This window comes from Stylophora pistillata, chromosome 14 (assembly GCF_964205215.1).
Source record: "Stylophora pistillata chromosome 14, jaStyPist1.2, whole genome shotgun sequence".
NCBI lineage: Eukaryota > Metazoa > Cnidaria > Anthozoa > Scleractinia > Pocilloporidae > Stylophora > Stylophora pistillata.
This window is the reverse complement of record NC_142532.1, coordinates 6577047-6597378: the sequence shown is the minus strand read 5'-3', so window position 1 is coordinate 6597378 and position 20332 is coordinate 6577047. Positions and strand designations below refer to the sequence as shown.

General features: G+C 39.7%; 2 long non-coding RNA genes and 2 pseudogenes across 2 annotated transcripts in view; 3 read left to right on the top strand and 1 right to left on the bottom strand.

The window, feature by feature from the left end:
* Positions 1–20332, top strand: part of LOC148716280 (uncharacterized) — a 279731-nt gene that overhangs the window by 40271 nt on the left and 219128 nt on the right. The window lies entirely within an intron of this gene.
* Positions 10333–11029, top strand: LOC148716305 (uncharacterized). The gene is made up of 2 exons (XR_015995067.1): positions 10333–10491; positions 10879–11029. It is a non-coding gene; the product is annotated as an uncharacterized LOC148716305 (long non-coding RNA).
* On the bottom strand, positions 12205–13316 carry LOC148716304 (uncharacterized; annotated as a pseudogene).
* On the top strand, positions 13832–14788 carry LOC148716303 (uncharacterized; annotated as a pseudogene).

Here is a 20332-nt window from a genome sequence, read left to right as displayed (position 1 = left end):
ATAAAGACTCCGGCAAATGCATCTCTTTGGAAGGAACAAATGGTAAAGTTTATGTTATATTCTCTTTCCAGTTTCTAGCTGTAATGTAGCATGATCTCTCTTTAGTTTTGAGACTGAAAAATTCAGCGAGGGAAAGCTTGAAATCAAGATCACTTGAAAACATCAAACCTGGCGCCAGCTTTTGTGATAAAAATTTATTTCAAGTCTTTTTATTTTGAACGCTATACTGGAAAAAGAAACTTTTACTTCATTTAGGTAGCAGTGCACAAGCTGCACCTAATGCTATTTTCGCTGTTAGAAACGCACAAAATCTCGCTCTGGACAATTTCTAGGTTTGTTTGATTTTGTCGTTAATCATCTCTCATGTTATTATTTTCCACAGAACGCCATTACCAAAATATTCCCTCGACGAATTTAAAGAGATCGCCCCAAGGAGAAAACTTAAAGAGCCTACTAACTGAAGCCTACTGGCCGTGAAGCGAAAGGCGATGTTCAAGTGTTTCCATGTCCAAAAGAGGGCGGCACGCGTAGTTTCCAAAGGCATTTTTTTCTGGAAAAGCATCTCGCGTTCGGAACATGCACAAAGACGGTTGAAAGGGAGACATTTCTTGATAAAGCGAAGGTTAAATATGCCGCAAGGCTCGAGGAAGGTTCAAGTTCCGTGCCAACTATTCCTCTACCTCCTGAAACCTGTCCTCGTAGGACTGAAGGCTTCACTTTCAAACAAGTGAAGAAAGCTTACTGGTTTAACGAAAAGCAACGAGAATATCTGACTGTTAGATTTACCATCAAACAAGAAAGTGGCGAAAAGGTCGAAGCGGAAATGGTTGCAACAGAAATGAGAAGAGCAAAGGGTTCGAAAGGGAAGCGCTTGCTCAGTGCCTCCGAGTTTTTGGCAACTCAACAAGTAGCTTCATTTTTTCCAGAATGGCACCAAAAGTGAAACAGCAGACAGCCCTCTGCGCACAAGCTGTAACTGAGGAAGATCTGGTTGCTATGGAAGAAGAGTTTAATTTGTCAAATGCGAAGGAGTCTATTTTTGAGCAGTTACATTAAAATGTAACCTGGGGTTGATCAGAGAAAAAAGACATCTTACATTGCTCTGCTCGAAGACCTTGTTAAATGCTGCTCATGCAGCGCAGTTTAACAGGCAAATGGCATAAGGCTGCATAAAAAAAATTGAGTTTTATATGAACGTTGATATAAAATGGGGGCCATGGAGCATATTTTAGATCGGAGGAGCTATTTTAGTTCACGCGTAGTGTGAGCTCATTGACACCAACTTATCAATGAGGGTCCTGGGGCCTCCCCTCCCAGGAGAGCCTCCTTTTGTCTGTTTCTTAGTACACCTTTCTTGGTTCAGAAAGACTGCTAGATAGGGTGTCCTGGGATATGCTCCCCCTGCAATTTTTGAAATCTAGAGTTTCTGAAATCACCGGAAAAGTGGTTCAGTCCTAGGAAAAATTTGTCAACTTTTTTTAATTACAAAGATTAAAATAAATAATAATGATAATAATAAATTGTTCTTGGTGGGACTACAGCCCACTCAACCCCATAGCTCCGCGGTCCCCGTGTTAAAGGTGCAAACCGGAAATGAAAAAGTCCCCTTCGAACCGCACTTGGCAGTCAGCCTGAAGTCAAACAGGATCAGGCCGGCGAGATGTTGTTCGATAAAGACTCATTTAAGAGTTTATACAAATAATTTAAAACGAGATACATAGGACTGAATGCTTTAGAATGGAGTTTTGACGAAATAAAGGATCGTGTCCGCTTTCCTCGGCAACTTCACCTTTGATCCAACGTGACAATTGTCACGCAATTGAAACATTTTGCTTTTCCTCAAGACAGTATCGAGAGAAAAAACCAAAACCTCATTGGCTTGAAAAGAATCAAACGCTATTAAATACTGGTCATTATTCTTGTAAATTTTATCTTGAAGTCGTCAAAAGAGCCCTTCCTACACCAAAACCGTTAAGCGGTACGATTTCTACAACTGATTTGCATCATGCAAATTCGTGACCTCTGGCCACAGTGTGTCGCAAAGCTTTATGTTTTGCCGGCACGTTTCTGAATTACCCAAATTTTTTATTACATATTATTTTAGTATAAGGACCAAACTTTGTGCCAGCATGTAGTTTGACATGATGCCAGACATACCAAGACACGTTTTGAAGGTTTGAAGCTGGTCGATTTTGCGCTTTTTGCAACAAGCATTTGACAGCACTTAGTTAAAAGATCATGTAAATTTTAAAATTAAGCCACATTTAAAAGTCACATTTATTATACTTTGAAGTAAAAACACTCCCGATTTTTTACGAAACATCCTCCTTTAGTACTAGCACGCTAAAGTTGCTCAATTTTACTGTATTTTTTGCATAATTAATTAGGTAAAAACCCGAATTTTCGTTTTTCTCCATTTCCTCGGACACATTTTATTGTTCAAACTTTGAAATATTTTTTTTGAATATATCTCCCTAAAGGAGTTTTCCAGGCAAATTATCAGAATTTTCGATTTTTTTAGCCTGGCCAGCAATTCTCGATATTTACAGTCACGGCCTCTTAAATGAAAACCCTGGATCTTTCTTTTTCTGTAGAATTACTAGCTCTGAGTTAGATCTCTATTAGGGAATTAACAACAGAATACAAACTAATTCAAAAGTACGAGAAAATGTTCTTTTTGACATTCATGGAAAGGGGGTCCTGAAGGGGGGGGGGGGGGGGGTTCTAATCCCATTTTTCCAGCCAAAATTTTATTGAAATACCAGTTCAAATTCCACAATCCCAGCCTACTTTGTTAAAATCTAAATCCCATTCTCATTTTTTTTATTGTTTTTGTGTTTATGTATCCCAGTCCCAGTGAGTAAAATCCCATTTCCCAGCCCCTAAAAATGGCAAATCCCAGCTCCCATTTCACCCCGTCAGGACCCTCTGCAAATTTCATTTGCCTGTTTTTTTTTTTCTCAAATGTAAAGCCATGGTTCACTTGGTTTTGGATCATTTTTGACGTCATTTCATGTTCGATTACATAACAGACCCATATTTGACAAAACTAACTTCGATTTTTTGACTCAACGTTTGTCCTTTTACAGAGCTTTTTCCTCTTCATTTTAACTGGAAAAAAAGGAGTGGTGTTCGAGCTATTATGCGAAGGAATTAAAAAAGAAATTAAGGAATTGGAAATTAAAAAAGACTTCATAAAAGGGGAGACCCTTAGACTTCTAAGAACAAACTCCTCTCAAACAATATTCGAGAAAATTTACAAATGAAGCGCATTTGCTAAAGAGAGGCTACCCAGATGACCTCATTAGTACAACCCTGTCAGCAGTAAATTAAAAAACAGGAAATTAGCTCTTCAACAGAAACAAAAGACGAACCAACGAATCTTGCCTTTTGTTACACAATACCAACCATCAGTGCCAAACGTAAAGCAAATTCTCATGAGACACTGGCATTTAATAGAAACACAACTACTACTGAACGAAATATACAAAAATCCGCTTCTCGTATCTTACAAAAGAGTACGGTCGCCCAAAGACATACTCGTTAGGGCCAAACTTTGAATAGGCCACTCTAAACACGTGCTGGGAGTCGTGTAGGCCTGTCAACCCCACTTTACATTGATTGCTATTATTAGACAGGCCCCGTTCTCAGCAGTGATAAATCACGTGCACTTAATGACTCACAATCAGCAATATCACCGACAATGAATGAATAACATTGAGCAATAAACTGCAAAAACATCAAATTCACTTAAAACTAAGCAACCTATTGCCCCAAAAACAGAGTTATCAATGAAGAACAACACTAAACCAATGCAAGAAACTCTCTCCCTGCAAAAACATTGCAGTATCCGCTTAAAATATTGCATTTTAGCCTATACGAAAAACAACTTACACCCCAAGGCAAAGGATCGTGGATACGACTACAAACAATTGGCCAAAAGAAAAAGCCAATAGAAACAAACGATTTTTGATCCTTCTAGCGAGTACGAAATGGTTGTGAAACACCTCATGTGTGGCTGATACCGAGAACGAATCTCTACCAGTCTATTTAGTTCATCGGCAACTGACGAGATCCACAAGATTAGGATCGAAACCGCGGTCTTGCCTGACCATCTACAGAAAATGTCGAAAGACATTATAACGGCAGATGGGCTACTAAACGCCCCGGGCCAAAGCAATGCCATTCAGAGAATCGAGAAAACATGAAAGCCTCATACGACACCGTCACTGAAGATGATCTACTCAGTAAGTCTGATGATAACGAACAAATCCTTCTGTATCAAATGCCTAGTAGAACATGCCCAGAATCCCTACAATACAGGGCGAAGGCCAAAAGAGCAGATGAGGATTTCAAAAATGAGATAAAGCAAATCCTTAACAACGCCGAGCAAGAAACAGTAAAGGCGATCATGTGCTTCTATGAACGTGAAATCGGTCGTTTTAAGACAGAAATAAAGAAAAGAAAACGAGCCAAAACGGCTGGAACACTGAACACTAAGAACTGTAGTACGATCGAATAAGCGCGCGTGGCGCAAGCTGAAAGCAATCAAGACATTACTTAACGATCAAGGCAGTCAAAAAAATAGCCGTACATTTACAAAGGCGAACGATTCGAAAAAGACGCAATCCCTGAAGTGCGTGCTCATTCTAAACAAACTGAGACATTTCAGTATTCACACTATTGTTCCTGTCACCCACAAGGAATTAGAAAAGACTTCATAAAAAAGGAGACCCTTAGACTTCTAAGAACAAACTCCTCTCAAACAAAACTCGAGGAGAAAATTACAAATGAAGCGCATTTGCTAAAGAGAGGCTACCCAGGACCTCATTCGCACAACCCTCTCAGAAGTGAATTAAAAAACAAGAAATTAGCTCTTCAACAGAAACAAAAGACGAACCAACGAATTTTGCCTTTTGTTACACAATACCAACCATCAGTGCCAAACGTAAAGCAAATTCTCATGAGACACTGGCATTTAATAGAAACCCAACCACTACTGAACGAAATATAAAAAAATATGCTTCTCGTATCTTAACAAAAGAGGACGGTCGCCCAAAAGACATACTCGTTAGGGCCAAACTTTGAATAGGCTACTCTAAACACGTGCTGGGGAATCGTGTAGGCCTGTCAACCCCATTTTACATTGTAGACTATTACGAAACAATGGTGTTATTCTATATTCTCACCAGGATCGGCTTGTAAGAGTTCTTCAAAGGGGCCCACTCAAATGATATTACAAGCGTATCAAAGAAGTAGGATGATTATAGGCTAATTCCATCATTACCGCGAGTAAGAAGGAAACAACGGTGTTTTTCGCAGTTGTTGGGTGGTAGGCGTCAGTTTTCATCAAAGTCTAAACAGAATACTCAAATCGATGATTCAAAACACAGGTACAAAGTAAAGGAAATACGGCAAATGTTGAGATAAAAACGACTACCACTGCTGAGGCGCCAAGGTTAATAAGGTAGGTAATGTGTTAAAAACAAATATGTGTAATTAAATGCACATGATGTGTGATTGAGGGCAGTTTTATACATAAAGCTCGTTCTTACTCAAACACAGAATTTTAAGCAATATCTTGCGTTATTTTCACACCAGAATTTAATATTTATTTATAAACTGGAGAATATACATTCCAGATACGGTTTTCATATCCTGGGTTCATCCAGACTTTAGGACAGAAAATTTCAGATGCAGCGCAGACTAGATTTACCAGATAGGTAAAACTGTCTGTCCTTGGAAATCGATCATTCATGAGTTGCATGTGTTATAATTACGGAACGCAGCGAGCGTTCAAAGTGTTGGACAAACTTCACAGTCTAGGCCCATAAAAGGAAAGTGATGGCCGTAAAATGCACGAAAAATTTCTTAGTCTGGAAAATCAGAAAGGGGAGTGCTTTTAGTGTCACTGTTGAATAGTTAACGTCACCTAAATTAGATAAATAAGTAACTATTTTCGTTGATGTCACATAAATTCGAAAATCACGTGCAAACAGCCTCAAAATCGGGGGGGGGGGGAAACGATGATTAGATGAACCCTCTTTTCCTACATTCTTTGGTAGAGTAAACCCCCCGATAACCATGAATGGTGTTTGGCGCGCTATTACTATTTTGTGACGCCACCTAAATTTTTATCTAAATCAATTTATCCTAATATTCAACAGTGAAACTAGAGGAAATTTCGGCACACTATGAACTAATAGTAAAAATTATACAACAACAAACATATGAAACATATGTATGAACTGCGGTTATGAAACGTATATATGCACGATCCTTCGCAGTAAAGCACTATTTGAGCAATAGTGAAAATCAGACCTGAAAAAATTTCAGGCCTATACGGGATTCGAACCACTGACCTCTGCGATACTAGTGCAGCGCTCTACCAATTGAGCTAACAAGCCAACTGGGAGCAGGCCATCAAATTAATTCGACATAAACCCGTAGATGATAAATCAAACAACAACAAACATATGAAACATATGTATGAACATAAACCCGTAGATGATAAATCAAACAACAACAAACATATGAAACATATGTATGAACTGCGGTTATGAAACGTATATGTGCACGATCCTTCGCAGTAAAGCACTATTTGAGCAATAGTGAAAATCAGACCTGAAAAAAATTTCAGGCCTGCATGGGATTCGAACCACTGACCTCTGCGATACTAGTGCAGCGCTCTACCAATTGAGCTAACAAGCCAACTGGGAGCAGGCAATCAAATTAATTCATAACCGCAGTTCATACATATGTTTCATATGTTTGTTGTTGTTTGATTTATCATCTACGGGTTTATGTCGAATTAGTAAATTAAGTGAGTTTTTTCGGTGATCGTCACCTATTTTAGTAAGCGCGCCAAATAACGGTCGTGCTTATCCTGGGGTTTACTTTACCAAAGAATGAGGGAAAAAATCGTCTAAATTATCATCGTCTCCCCCATGATTTTGAGGCCGTTTGCACGGGGTCATGTATTTTTCACCAACCGTAGGGGGGTGGGTCACGCAAAAATAGGTAGTCTTTCACTCATCTGATCATGATATCGATTTTGCCATTCTCCCTCCCCTCCTTTATGACCAGTCCCTAAATCATAGTTCTACAGCTGTCAGAGACACTAAAAATATTTTTTCTCCTTTCAGGTCTTACAATGTTATTAACTGGTTGTAGTTCGTTCCTGTTCGGTGTACTTATACTGTTGTCTATAGTTGGTTTTACTGCTCCGGTAAATCTACATAACGAGGAAGTACAGTCATACATAAACAACCTTGTCGCAGAGTTTGATAACAATCCAAGCAACAGTAAATTTGCCAATATTATATATCCTCCATTATGCTTAACAATATCTAGAAAAAGTAATTTTTTATTGCTAAAAGTATTAATCTGCAGCCCATGTGAACAGTTCAAACTAAACTTGGAATGTCCAATTCATAAAAGAATTACTCTTAAACCTTGGCGATGGGCTAAAGAGGTGACCAACAAGCAGACAGGGGAATCTGCAAGAATGGCTTACGATCTCTATGGCAATATCATTATGGTACAAAAATATATATTTGTTATAGGGGAAGACTTTGCCACAAACTGATGCCTCCCACACCTGATGTTTGGAATAGCATGCCGAAAGTAATACGGGAATACTTCCCCGTTGTTTTAACAGAAAAAAGCAGATACACGAAAATCATGCACGACTTCATAGAAACGGAGTTGCTCCAAGGAGTAAATTTCATGAAACTTGTGAGGGCATGGCCTCCCTGAACATGAGAGAGTTTTGTAGGAGAAAGCAGTTATATGCGGTAGCAACACGCGACGACATAAGCACTTCAGACAATATTAATGTTTCGAAGTTTTATGAGAATTCAATTTTCTCTTTTCCAAGCAACGACCTTCTAATGAACATATTTTTGACAAACTTTAAAGAACACTCCCATATATATGATGAGCACAGGAACGGTTTAACTGCAGAAGTTATATCATGTGACCACACTTTTAAAATCAGCAGAAACGTTGGAGTAGTTCTGGGAAAGGACAATCAATTTGTAACCCAGTACAACCAAGTTTTTATTGCTTTGAATGAAAAAGGAGAAGTAATAGGATGGCATCTTACAAAGTGGACGAAATTTTCAGAAATAGAAGACGTAATGCAAAGAATAAAACAGAGGCTAGATATATATGAGAACGATCCTTCGCAGTAAAGCACTATTAGAGCAATAGTGAAAATCAGACCTGAAAAAAAAAAATTTCAGGCCTGTACGGGATTCGAACCACTGACCTCTGCGATACTAGTGCAGCGCTCTACCAATTGAGCTAACAAGCCAACTGGGAGCAGGCCATCAAATTAATTCGATATAAACCCGTAGATGATAAATCAAACAACAACAAACATATGAAACATATGTGTGAACTGCGGAATCCCGTACAGGCCTGAAATTTTTTTCAGGTCTGATTTTCACTATTGCTCAAATAGTGCTTTACTGCGAAGGATCGTTCTCATATACGTCTCATACCGCAGTTCACACATATGTTTCATATGTTTGTTGTTGTTTAGAGGCTAGATAGTAAAGGCAAAACCTTACAAATGGTATGTGTTGATGACTGTTGTAATGTGCGAAACAAATACAATCAAATATTTCTAAATACTGAAGTGAAGCTTGATTTGTTTCACGCGTGCCAACGAATAACAAAAACTTTAAGCAAAGTTGACCCCATTGCAAATTCGTTGATGAGAGAGTTTTCGCAAATATTCAGAAGAGATGACGACCAAGGTCCAACTAGGTTGAAAGACGCCCCGGCGAAGGAGCAGCCAGAAAAGAATTTAAACTCTCTCTTAGAACGTTGGATTGATGTCCCTGATGGTCCTTTGGGAAATGCACAAACCGCCATAAAATTAGAACATCTGCGGGTACATATCAAAAGAGGCTGTATGTCTGATATACCTCCGGGTTGCGGTACAGAAAGGAACGAACAGCTACATAAGACTTCTTTAACCATTCCCTTATCACTGGATCTACCAAAATTTCAGTTGAGCTTCTCACAGCATTATTAACCATACTTCTTTATTATCATACCAGTAAAATGTCTGCCTCCCGTAAAATGTCTGGCTAGGGATGGCTAGGAATGATAAAGGATGAATGGGGATGGCTAGGGATAACTAAGGATAGTAAAGGATGGCCAGGGATAGCTAAGGATGGCCAGGAATGGCTAGGGATAGCTACGGATGGTAAAGGATGGCGAGGGATGGTAAAGGATGTCTAGGGATGTCAAAAGATGGCTATGGATGGTAATGGTTGGTAAAGGATGGCTAGGGATGGTAAAGGATGGCTATGGAGGGCTGGACAAGACTAGGGATGGCTGGAGAGGACTAGGGATGGATGGGGATGGCTAGGGATGGCTAAGGATGGCTAGGGATAGCTAGGGATGGTATAGGATGGCTAGGGATGATAAAGGATGGCGATGGAGGGCTGGAGAGGACTAGCGATGGATGGGGATGGCTAGGGATGGCTAAGGATGGCTAGGGATGGCTAAGGATAGCTATGGATAAGGATAAGGATAGCTAAGGATGGTATAGAATGGCTAGGGATGGTAAAGGATGGCTAGGGATGGTAAAGGATGGCTGGGAATGGATGTCGTCTATGCGGAACTGGCACTATATGTCGTCTATATGGCATTCAGCCATGAAGTACATGCCGTTTTCTATAACCTTTGAAGTTTAAAATATCGAAAGGTAGAATATTTAAAAGTTATCCAAAAGAGACATCGAAAGAGCGATAGATCGACGAAAATATCGAGCATTCTAATCTGAATTACAAGAATCCGTTTAGATATGTTTTCCGCCTAGAATATTCGTGGAAGAGACGTACGCGCTCGATCGTTTTTTAGCAAATTATGGGGATTTGGTGCTCAACTACACAAGACAGGTGGTGAGGTCTTCAAGAAGAATTCGGAGTACCAGGACCAGGCAATTTGCAAACCTTTGGAAGAGGCAAGCTTAAACAATTTAGAATTGTTAGACTACATCTCAAAAAGCCAATTGTTGAGGTCCTTATTACGGCTTCAAGCTTTATTTTGCCTGACAATACTTCAATTAATACTAACTGCTTCATTGTGCTCTTAATTGTATATCCTGAGGGCTTAAAAACAAAACAATTAAAAATTGAAGATCGATTTCGAGAGTTCAGAATTGTTCCTCCTCGATATTGAAGTAGCGGGGCCACAGTTCAGGTCGGCCGATCAGATAACGGCTTCATGGCTAGAAATCGAGTTCAGTCAGAGGCTGATGTCGCGGACGCAATATGAGCTGCGTTCACCTTACTGCGCCTGTGCATTCTGCTGAAGTCTTGTTATGAAAAGATGTCGCAAATTACCTTTTACAAAGCGCTCGATAGGCTTAGCACAGCCGATTTTTACTTCAAAAGTAAGAAAAGGAAGGCTTCATCTGGCAGATTCTTTGAAATTGAAAGAGTGTTTTCAAAGAGAGTTAAAAAGGGAAAGGTAAGTGATTGTTTCGATACGGCATTTGTTCGTCACACTGCGTGCAATCATAGTTTTTGTCTTAATCTTCCCGTGGCCTCCCTTATTGTTATTTAGAACGAGTATTTGATCAAATGGAAAGGTTACTCCAGTCTTGAGAACTCACTGGAGCCAGAACAAAATTTGAACTCGCATGCTTTGAGCATAGTTAGTAGAGGGTCCACTCTACTAACTATGCTTTGAGGTAAAAACCTATTTTGACGGGTAAGGAGAATTAGAAACGAAGATCTTGGAAATTCGTTTACTACCGTATTTAACAGTCAACCTGTATTAATTTGTCAGATGGCTATTTCACGATTTAATGCATGGATAGGTGTATTAAAGAATTTTACTTTTTGTTTTCTTAAGGTCATTTTTCAACCCAAGGATTTCACGCGACGAAATTCAGGATGCCACTGAAGCTCTACACTGTGGAATTTTAGAGCATCTCAAGTCTAAAAGCTCACATCTCACTGTCATTTCTTTTAAACATAGACATTTTAGTTTTCTTTTTAAAAATAAAGGGCAGAAAAGTAATGATAGTGGGCACATCCTTCTAGAAAAGGAAGACTTTTCAAGATGCCACTTCTCAAACCAGTGGGACATGATTGTTGACGAGTTAGGTGATGGGGTAGAAATTGACTTTCCTGTCAAAGTAAGACTGTAATATCTTGGAGTCCAAAAATTCATACCATGGCAGGAAAGTCAATTGTTCCTCTCCCTCGGTACAGGCCCGAGAAATTGAGCCTTTCATTTTGCAAAGGAGCACGTAGCCTGTCCTGAGAAATGTTTGAAATGCACATCTGATTTTCTCAATTTTTATACAATATCTGTATTTACAAGTCTGCTGAATGAGTACATATGTCTGTTGATGATACTGGAGATGTAGTAGAAATTGATTTCCCTTTTTGGTTATTTTTATCATGATAGTATATTATTTTGTAAATGAGTTGAATTATTTTTCACTCTCTTTTCTGCGTTTCTCTTTGATTTCTGTCTCCCAGTAAGCATCATGTTTCTTGGTATATTTCCGTTTGGAACGTTCCCTCTCGCTCAGCTGCCATTGTCGAAATTCCAATCGTAGGATATCAGCAGCAGGATTTCTCTTGTTTGACTTGTGGAGAACAACATTTCTGGCCATGTCATTGTTTTTTTCTACCCCTTGACCAGTAAATGGTTTGACTGATTTGTACTTTTTCATGAAAAGTGGAACATGATAGACAAGTGCATGCATATATGGAGTAACATCTGCCTTTTTATAACCAAGCAACTTGTCTCGTACAGATGTAGATAAATTGATCGATGCTTTGGCTTTATCAAAACAAGTGAGGTATGTTGGGGTAGAGGGGTTTTTGTTTGTGATTATTTTATAAAGTTCATGAAAGTCTTTACATATTTTTATAACTGTTTGACTTGTTTCAGGGTGAATACAATTTGACAATTTGTCTGGTAACTCAGCAAGAAGTTTCTTTTTATCAGCTCCAAGTAGACTTGTAAAATCGTACATTCCTGACCCTTTACCATCTGCATTTGTCTTTTCCCATATTTGAAATGAAATGCCACAGGATCTAATGTTTGTTTGCAGATTGTTCAAATGGGTGTTATTTTGGTTAGCTTTTCTCTTGTTGAAATGTTCCTTTTTGTCCCATTGAGCCGTTTTTCTCACTAAGTTGTTGATTAGAACATCCATGATACCTAAAAGTGTAGTTCATCCAAAACTACAAGGTCTAGTTCTATTTTTAAAAGTGGTTCATGTTCACATGAGTATTTGTCTGTATTTTCTTTCTTCCTGCCCAATGTAATGACTTCCTGTAGTGTTCTCTGAAGTGGAGATTTATTGTAGTGCTCCAGGTCAAATTCCATATTCCATCTGTTGGTTTTTGCTATTTTGCACCACAAGCATGCATAAATAGATGTGGCACTTTTCATACCAAGCAGTAACAAGAGAAACTTGTAATCGCCACCAAGGAAGAATTCAAGATGAAATGAAGAATTATTTGTAGTTAAATGAATTAATACAATTACAAACAGCCATTAATTCATTAAATACTGTTGCAAATGATTCTTGCAAAGTTTGATAGCATTCAGATCCCTTAACAATGGCCACAGTGTGACTACCACCAGCAGACATTACATCATCCCCAGCATGTAGTAGTGAAAATGAAAGCAAAATGAATGAAGAGTTCCTTGTGAGCTCCATCTCCTGAAATTTTAACTTGAATTGGTTTGTCTGTCCAGTTTTTTCCTTCTTCTCTGCTCATCATGTCTGCAACTCGTTCTTTCAAGAAATCAGTAAATGACATTTGTGCACCCTCAGCATTTCCTGGTGTTGGGCTGATTTGACAAATGTCATTTAGCTTATCTCTCTGTTGTTTGACCAGGTATGATTTTGGAAGTCCATCAACAATCATAGTCTGTTCGTGATAAAATACATCACCTACGCAAAATTTATCGAGTAAGAAAAGCACCTGCTCAATATTTGCCTTCTCAGTGTCAGCCAAAGAATCAATTCCTCCCTTTGTTTTACCATTTTCTCCATTTCCCATTAGGATGTGTGCCTCTCTAGTTTTCTGTTCTTTTACTACTATCTCATGTATGTACAGACCAAAAGATTTTGAAAACCACAAGGCAGTGTTGGCTCTAGAGAGAAATGTTTTCAGTGTTCTTGACTTCTTCGTAACATCAGCAATGTCCTTGCCTTTATTCAGTGGGCTTTTTTCCAAACAAGCAACATATTTCAAGAGCTCATCATTTTTCTGTTCCAGTTGAACAATTTTGTTGTCTTTCTCTTCGAGTGCTTGGCACATCTCACTGTATAGTCGCTAAAATCTCCCAATAAAGATAACAGACTGAATGAAATTAAGCAGTTAGTTAACGGCCTAAAATAGTACAATAAAAATTACAGACTGAATGCAATTAAGCCGTTAGTTAACGGCCTAAAATCGTACAATAAACACAGACTGAACGAAATTAAGCCATTGGTTAACGGCCTAAAATCTTACAATAAACACAACAAACTGAACGAAGAGTTAGGGCCAAGTCGCACTAGAGGACAAAACTGTTTATTTATGTCAAAAATCTGTCATCACAATGAAAAACCAAGTGCGACCGGTTTGTTCAACAAAGGACAAAATTTGGTCGCGGGCGGACAAACTTCAAAGATGCCGTCGACTACCTCTGGAGCAGGCCAAATTGAGACAAATTTTGGAAAACAATAGCGAGGGTGTTTTAATTCGGAAATGATTTGACAGGTGATATGTAGCAGAGTCTCTATGCTATAGACTTCGCGGCAAAATTGGTCACGTCCTCATTTCGCAACAGCATGAATCCAGGCACGGGCAACCAATACTTTCCGTATGAAATGGGGCAACAATATCCTCAATATCCACCAGGATGGATATATCCGTTGCCTAGCACTTACAATTTTAATGATCGAGGAACTGCAAGTCCATCTCCTTCAACCGCAAGTTCTGGCTCGTTGTCAGAATCCTTTCCGTTCGTCGAAGACGACTCAATGCCGGAATCATCCCAAACTTCTTTGCGCCCTACATCTTCCGAGAACAAGAAGGCCCAGGAGCGATGGACTAAAGATAAGGAAAAACTGTTAGTCCAACTATGGGCTGAAAAACACGATCAGTTGGAAAGCAGAGAGTGCAGGAAAACGTGGGCCTGGATCGCTGAGAAGATTTCGAAAGCGCTACAGTCCAACAAGATGGCCGACAAATGTATTCGGAAAATGAAGTACACTATAGAAAGATACAAGAATGCAAAAGATTGGAACAAAAACCAAACAGGAGGAAACCTTAGGAAATCCATCTACTACGATGAGGTCGATAAGATCCTTGGATGCCGCGACCTAGTAACCTTCAATAATGTAGCCGAAGCGGGGATCAGCGGCGAAAGTGCCCCCCAAGTTGTAGCTGAATCAAGTGATACTACTGGCGAGAACAGTACTTCATCTAGCCCCAAAGTGCTACAAACTCCAGCTGAAAAGAAAAGAGCATCAAAGAAAGGGAAACGAGCTTCGAAACACAAAGCTCCTGATAATGACAGCGACGAATAGTTCAAGATGGCTCTAAAGAATATGAGGCAGCAGGGGGAGAAAGTTACAGCATTTATGGATTCTTTGCAACAATCACAGACGCAGCAGCTAGCCATGATGAACCAATTTATGGGCTCCATTGTGAAAATCCTTGGCCAACAGAATGAGAAAGACAACTGAACTTTAATTCAAGACTGTTTTGGACTATTGGGAGACAATCATTATCGACCATTATCAAAAGACGTTATTGTTTATGTTGCGAATCGATCAAACGAAATTATGGAAACGAATGTACTGCTTGAACTGATTTCTTGTTGTAAATGCAAAAATTATCTTTATCACACACTTCTCTTTAAAAAGGGATTTGAAGAATCATAGACTGTTTTTTAGCAACTCTCTCATATCTTCCCCGTCCTGCATGAAGTCATTGTTCTGTTCGTTTCCGCGGTCATCATCGTCATCGTAAAAATCATCCTCTCATTCGTCCCCAAATTTAATGCAAAAGTTATGCAGCACTGCACAAGCAATGGCAATCTTCACAGAAAAAGTTATTCTGCTATCCAACCGCTTTTGTAGAATTTGCCAACGACTTTTGAGGCAGCCAAAAGTGCACTCGATGGTTACTCGTGCAGACGACAGTTCCTTGTTAAATGTTATCTCGCCAGGGTCATGCGTCGTTTCAGGATAAGGCTTCATAAGCCAGGGGGAAATGGGGTATGCAATGTCTCCTACCAGGTAAGGCTGAATATCTGTGATGCCGATTCTTTCAACGGGTTCCTTGAGTATATCTCCGTTGCTTGCTCTTAGATAAAGCGAGCTGTTTCGATATACCCTAGCGTCGTGGATACTTCCCGGATAACCCGCTGCAAAGTCAAGAAATAATCCTTTACCGTCAGCAACGGCCTGAATAATGAAATCATGTTGCTGATTTCGACTAAAATAATCAACAGCACCGTCTCTAGGAGCAACTATTTTGATATGAGTGCCATCTATGGCCCCAACAATGTTTGGAAGTCGTGATTTGTCTGTAAATGTCTCTCTACACCTCATTGTCTCGGCCACTGTTGTTGGGAATTCGATTTACTCATTCCTTAAGTCATAAAGAGCCTCAACCACGTCTTGATAAGCCTCTATTGCTGTAGTTCTGCCGACGTTTAGCGCAGGTCCTATTGTTTTGTATGAATTTCCGTGTGCAAGGCGAAGCAAACCACAAGCAAGGACATTTTCAGGAGTGAGGCAATTTCGCAGAACTGTATTCTGTCTCGTTAGCCGGTTACGAATTACGTTGAGCAACAAATCAAAGCTTTCTCTGTTCATTCGTAAGAGCCTTCGAAAGTAGTCCCCAGGTATTGTTCGATCAGTATAATGGATCTCGAACCACGATTCGACTGGACGAGGAAGAGTCCAATAGTATGGTGCTTGTCTTCGATAACGATTTCGTTGTCAGCGAATACATCGTGTCACTAGAATGTTTTGTGCACGTAAATTCTGCATTAATAACAGACAACATATCATTAAATTGATATTGATATTTGCTTGCTGATGAAGAACCAGAAAATAGAAGAAAAATATTATTGCTAGAATTCTTTGTGGAAACATTTTGAGATCCCTCGTGTCGCGGTTTGTGGATTGAAACAGCGGGTAAAGGCTGCTTCGCGGGAAATTGCCTGACGCTCACAGCATGGTGTGATGTTTTGTTCACAGATTTTGTTCTCAAGTGCGACTGTAGCTTTCCGGACAAATTTTTTGTCACTGGCCGATTTCAAGTCAGATTTCTCCTGGACAAATCTGAAATTGTCCTCTAGTGCGACTTGGCCCTTATACACCGGATAGAGTAAAGGCGTTGCATTATAGTTTTCCATTTCCGGTCGTCAGAAATGAACATATAATATACATGAGTTCTGGTTTTCGTGTAAGAATAGAACAATAAAATGTCACTAGTTTAACATTCTGTTGGGTGTACTGGTGTTGTTTCCTCTGTTCACAAGCTTTAAGACTTCTTTTTAATGTGCAGACAGAAATAAAATTTTCTTCGAGCTACAGGGGCTTGGAATGAGTCTATGAGAGAAACCTGGAACGGGGAATTCCCTCGTGCGCGTGAGAATCATGGCGGAGGAAGCAGAGGATTTTGAGGTAAGAAATTGACAACACATAATTTTTTAAGTGCAGATTTTCTGAAGTAAAGAAAAGTTGGTAAAAACTACAACCAAAGAGACGCTTCTTTGCCACTTCAGTGTTGGGTAAGATGTACTCTACGATGTATCTTTCTGACCAGGACACTCAATTATATTGAAGAAAAAAAGTTTAATAGTCTATAAAAACCACTCCACAGTTGAATTGATTTCAACAACTTTTACAACAGAGAAAGAATTTCTTTTGAGAACTATTTATTGAAATTTATACATACCTGTTTTGGATATACCAAGTAGGATATGGCATATCTGACAGCGATTTTTCTGAGGATCTTTTTTACATTACCATAGAGATGATAATCCAAAAGGAATTGAAAAATCATGTTACATTATACCATGTCACTTAAGCAATTCTTTGGAAATTTCCATGCACAATTGTCTGGATTGATCATGACTGAAAATTCTTTCATTTGTGCAATGTTGCTGGAATATCCATGGAAATTTCCATGCAAATTATGTGGATCGATTATACCTGAACATCTTAAATTTTACCATGTTGAGGGAAGATCTATGGAAATTTCCATGCACTTCTGGATTGACTACAACAAACACATTCTTTACATTTTGCCGTGTTAATGAAAAGGCCTTGAAGGTAATTACCTGCATGCACATTGTGTGGATCAGCTATGACTGAAGATCTTACATTTTACCATGTAGATGGAGAATCTATGGAAATTTCCATACACAAGTGTGAATTGATTATAACTGAAAATCTTATAACTATTTTACCATTCTACTGGAAGATCTATGGACTGAAATTTCCATTCACAAGTGTGAATCGATAATAATTGACAATGTTATATTTTAACATTCTACTGGAAGATCTACGGAAATTTTACCACTGGACAGAAGACGTGTTATTTGGCACGTTTATCGATCATCCTATGATTTCCAGAACATTCTTAATTAGTCCCTTTGGGAAAGTTCTAGTGGTGTCGACATGAGTACGTGACGTCTATTCATAGAAACTCGAGTTGTTTGCCGTAAATTCTGGAAAATTCTATGATGTAATGTTACTAAAAATAGTCGTGTTGTAGATCTGTATAATCTTCTAGAAAGATTGTAAGGAACTATATAAGAAGGTGCAGTAGGTTGTTGCGTTTAGACGAAAAAGAGGAAAAAGAAGAAAAAGAGAAAAAGATAAAGGAAATAAAGGAGTTAGTAAAAACAATTCATTTTAAGGTTTATCAAGAAACCAGGTGGGTAGTAGAGCGAGGTTCCAAGAAGAAGGCGAGCAAAAACTCAAGTCGCATCGATGGGTAAAAAAAGGAGCAAGAGAAAGGGAGCATTCTACAGCGAGGACAAAGATGATAACGAGAGCCCTCAAGTCGAGGAAGGTCTAACGAAGAAAATAGAGAAGCAAAAGCAATCGAAGTAAAGGAGCACAGTGGCTTTCACGAGAGCAAGACATGAACTTCTACAATTACTGGAAGAAGACTTACCCAGTCGCATTCAAATAAGGGAGGCACGAGAAAAGCTGGACAAGCAACTAGACAAAGTAATGGGGGATTTAGAGGCCTTATCCACAGCGTACGAGAAAAGACAAGATACCACAAATGTAAGAAAGTTAAGTCAAGAAATAGAGAGAATCGCAGAAGAGTTCACGGATGCTCAGAATAGGACACAAGAGTAACTGGACTCCAGAAAAGACGAATTATCAAGTATCGCGTCGGATACTTCACAAAAGGTTAGACAAGCTCAAGAGGAAATGGTCAAAGTAAAGAAGAAAGCGAAGCAAGTGGAAGCAAGCATATTGAAAGAAGAAGCTATACAGTCAGAAAAGAGAAAAGAAGAAGAAGAATATGCTAAGAAAGTGGGAGAACTTGAAGCTCGATCACGGCAAAAAAAGAGACCAACTCGTCAATGTTAAAGAAGAAGTTAAAAGAATACAAGTCAAGATGGAAAAAGAGATTGAGGAGCTTGGGCTGGAAGAGGACTATGTCGGTGTGGTGGACTAAAGTGATTTTGAGGAAGGCGAACAAAAGCCAAGGAAGAAGATAGAGAACCAAGGCGGGTTAAAGATCAAAGGGTCAAGAAAAGGCGGAGACCGCGAAGGGAAAAGTGTCACCAGCAATGGAAATTGGTCAAGACCTTTGGAAACAGCTAAAAAGAGTAAAGATCCCTGTGTTCAATGGAGACAAAACCAACTACGAGAATTGGAAAGCAGCCTTCGAGGCATGCATTGACAAGGCACCAGCTACTCCAGAATATAAGCTACTCCAGCTTAGGCAATATTTGTCAGGAGAAGCGCTCAGGGCAATAGAAAACCTGGGTCACTCAGCGTCCGCTTACGAAGCAGCAAAGAGCAGCCTAAAGAGGAAATACGGTGGGAGAAGAAGGCAGATTGCGATGCATCTTGAAGAACTTGATAACTTTTAACCAGTAAGGCCGGGACACCCAAAAGATATCGAGAGATTTGCAGACATTCTGGATATCACAGTCGTCAACCTGAAGGAAGGCGATATGAGGAATTGGGTAATGGGTCACTATACGCTAAGCTGCAGAAGAAAATGACAGAGCAGATGTTGGCACAGTACCATAGATGGGTGTATGAAAGAAACAAAACAGAATGTGTAGAAACTTTACAAGAGTGGGTGATACAAGAGGCGGAGTTCCGGACCATAGCAACTGAAACACTACGTGGAGTATCAAGAAGCTCATCTGGCATGCAGCGGAAAGATCAGACATACTTTGGCCAGCCAAGACAACAAAGCAGCCCTAGGTGTCAACAAAGAGACAGAAATCGAGCATGCAAAGTCTGCGGAGAAGGGCATCCAGTTTGGCTGTGTAATAAATTTAAGGAGATGACCGTACCTGAAAGATGGGAAACGGCAAAGCAACACAGCTTATGTTACAGATGTTTAGGAGCCAACCACGTCGGTCAGTCATGTACAAGGTCAAGAATCTGTGGCCTGAATGGATGTGTAGATACACATAACAGATTGTTGCATGAGGCTAAAAGGAGAGAGTCGGATAAGGAGAAGAGTACCAGTGGTCAAAAGGCCAATGACAACCAAGAGGCAAAGCAAGGTGCACAAGGACCAACCACAGAGGGGAGGCAGCAGAGATCCGAGAGATCACTCACGACCACGGTACATGCGAAAGAAAACGTCAAGGAGGAATACATTGTGTTGAGAACAGTACCCGTGATACTAAAGAGTGGAGGGCGGAAGCTAGTCGTAAATGCACTGCTGGACGATGCCAGTAGCAAGACATATGTAAATAGCGATGTCCCTGCTGAGTTAGGACTACAGGGCGAGAGTCGTAAAGTGACGGTCAACTTTCTTAATGGCCAGGAAGATACTTTCGAGACGATGCCAGTAGAGTGTGAGATAGAGAGCTTAGATGGTAGAATAAGCATGAGGATTACTGCGTTTACAGCAAACAGAGTCACAGGCAACATGAAAGTGGTTAATTGGGCCAGGTATGCCAAGAACTGGAACCACCTTAAGGATATAAACTTCCCTTATCTGAGGCCACGTCCGATTGTTGATATCCTGATCGGTATCGATTATGCAGACCTACACTATTCCATCAAAGATGTAAGAGGTAGACCAGGCAAGCCAGTGGCAAGACTGACACCTTTAGG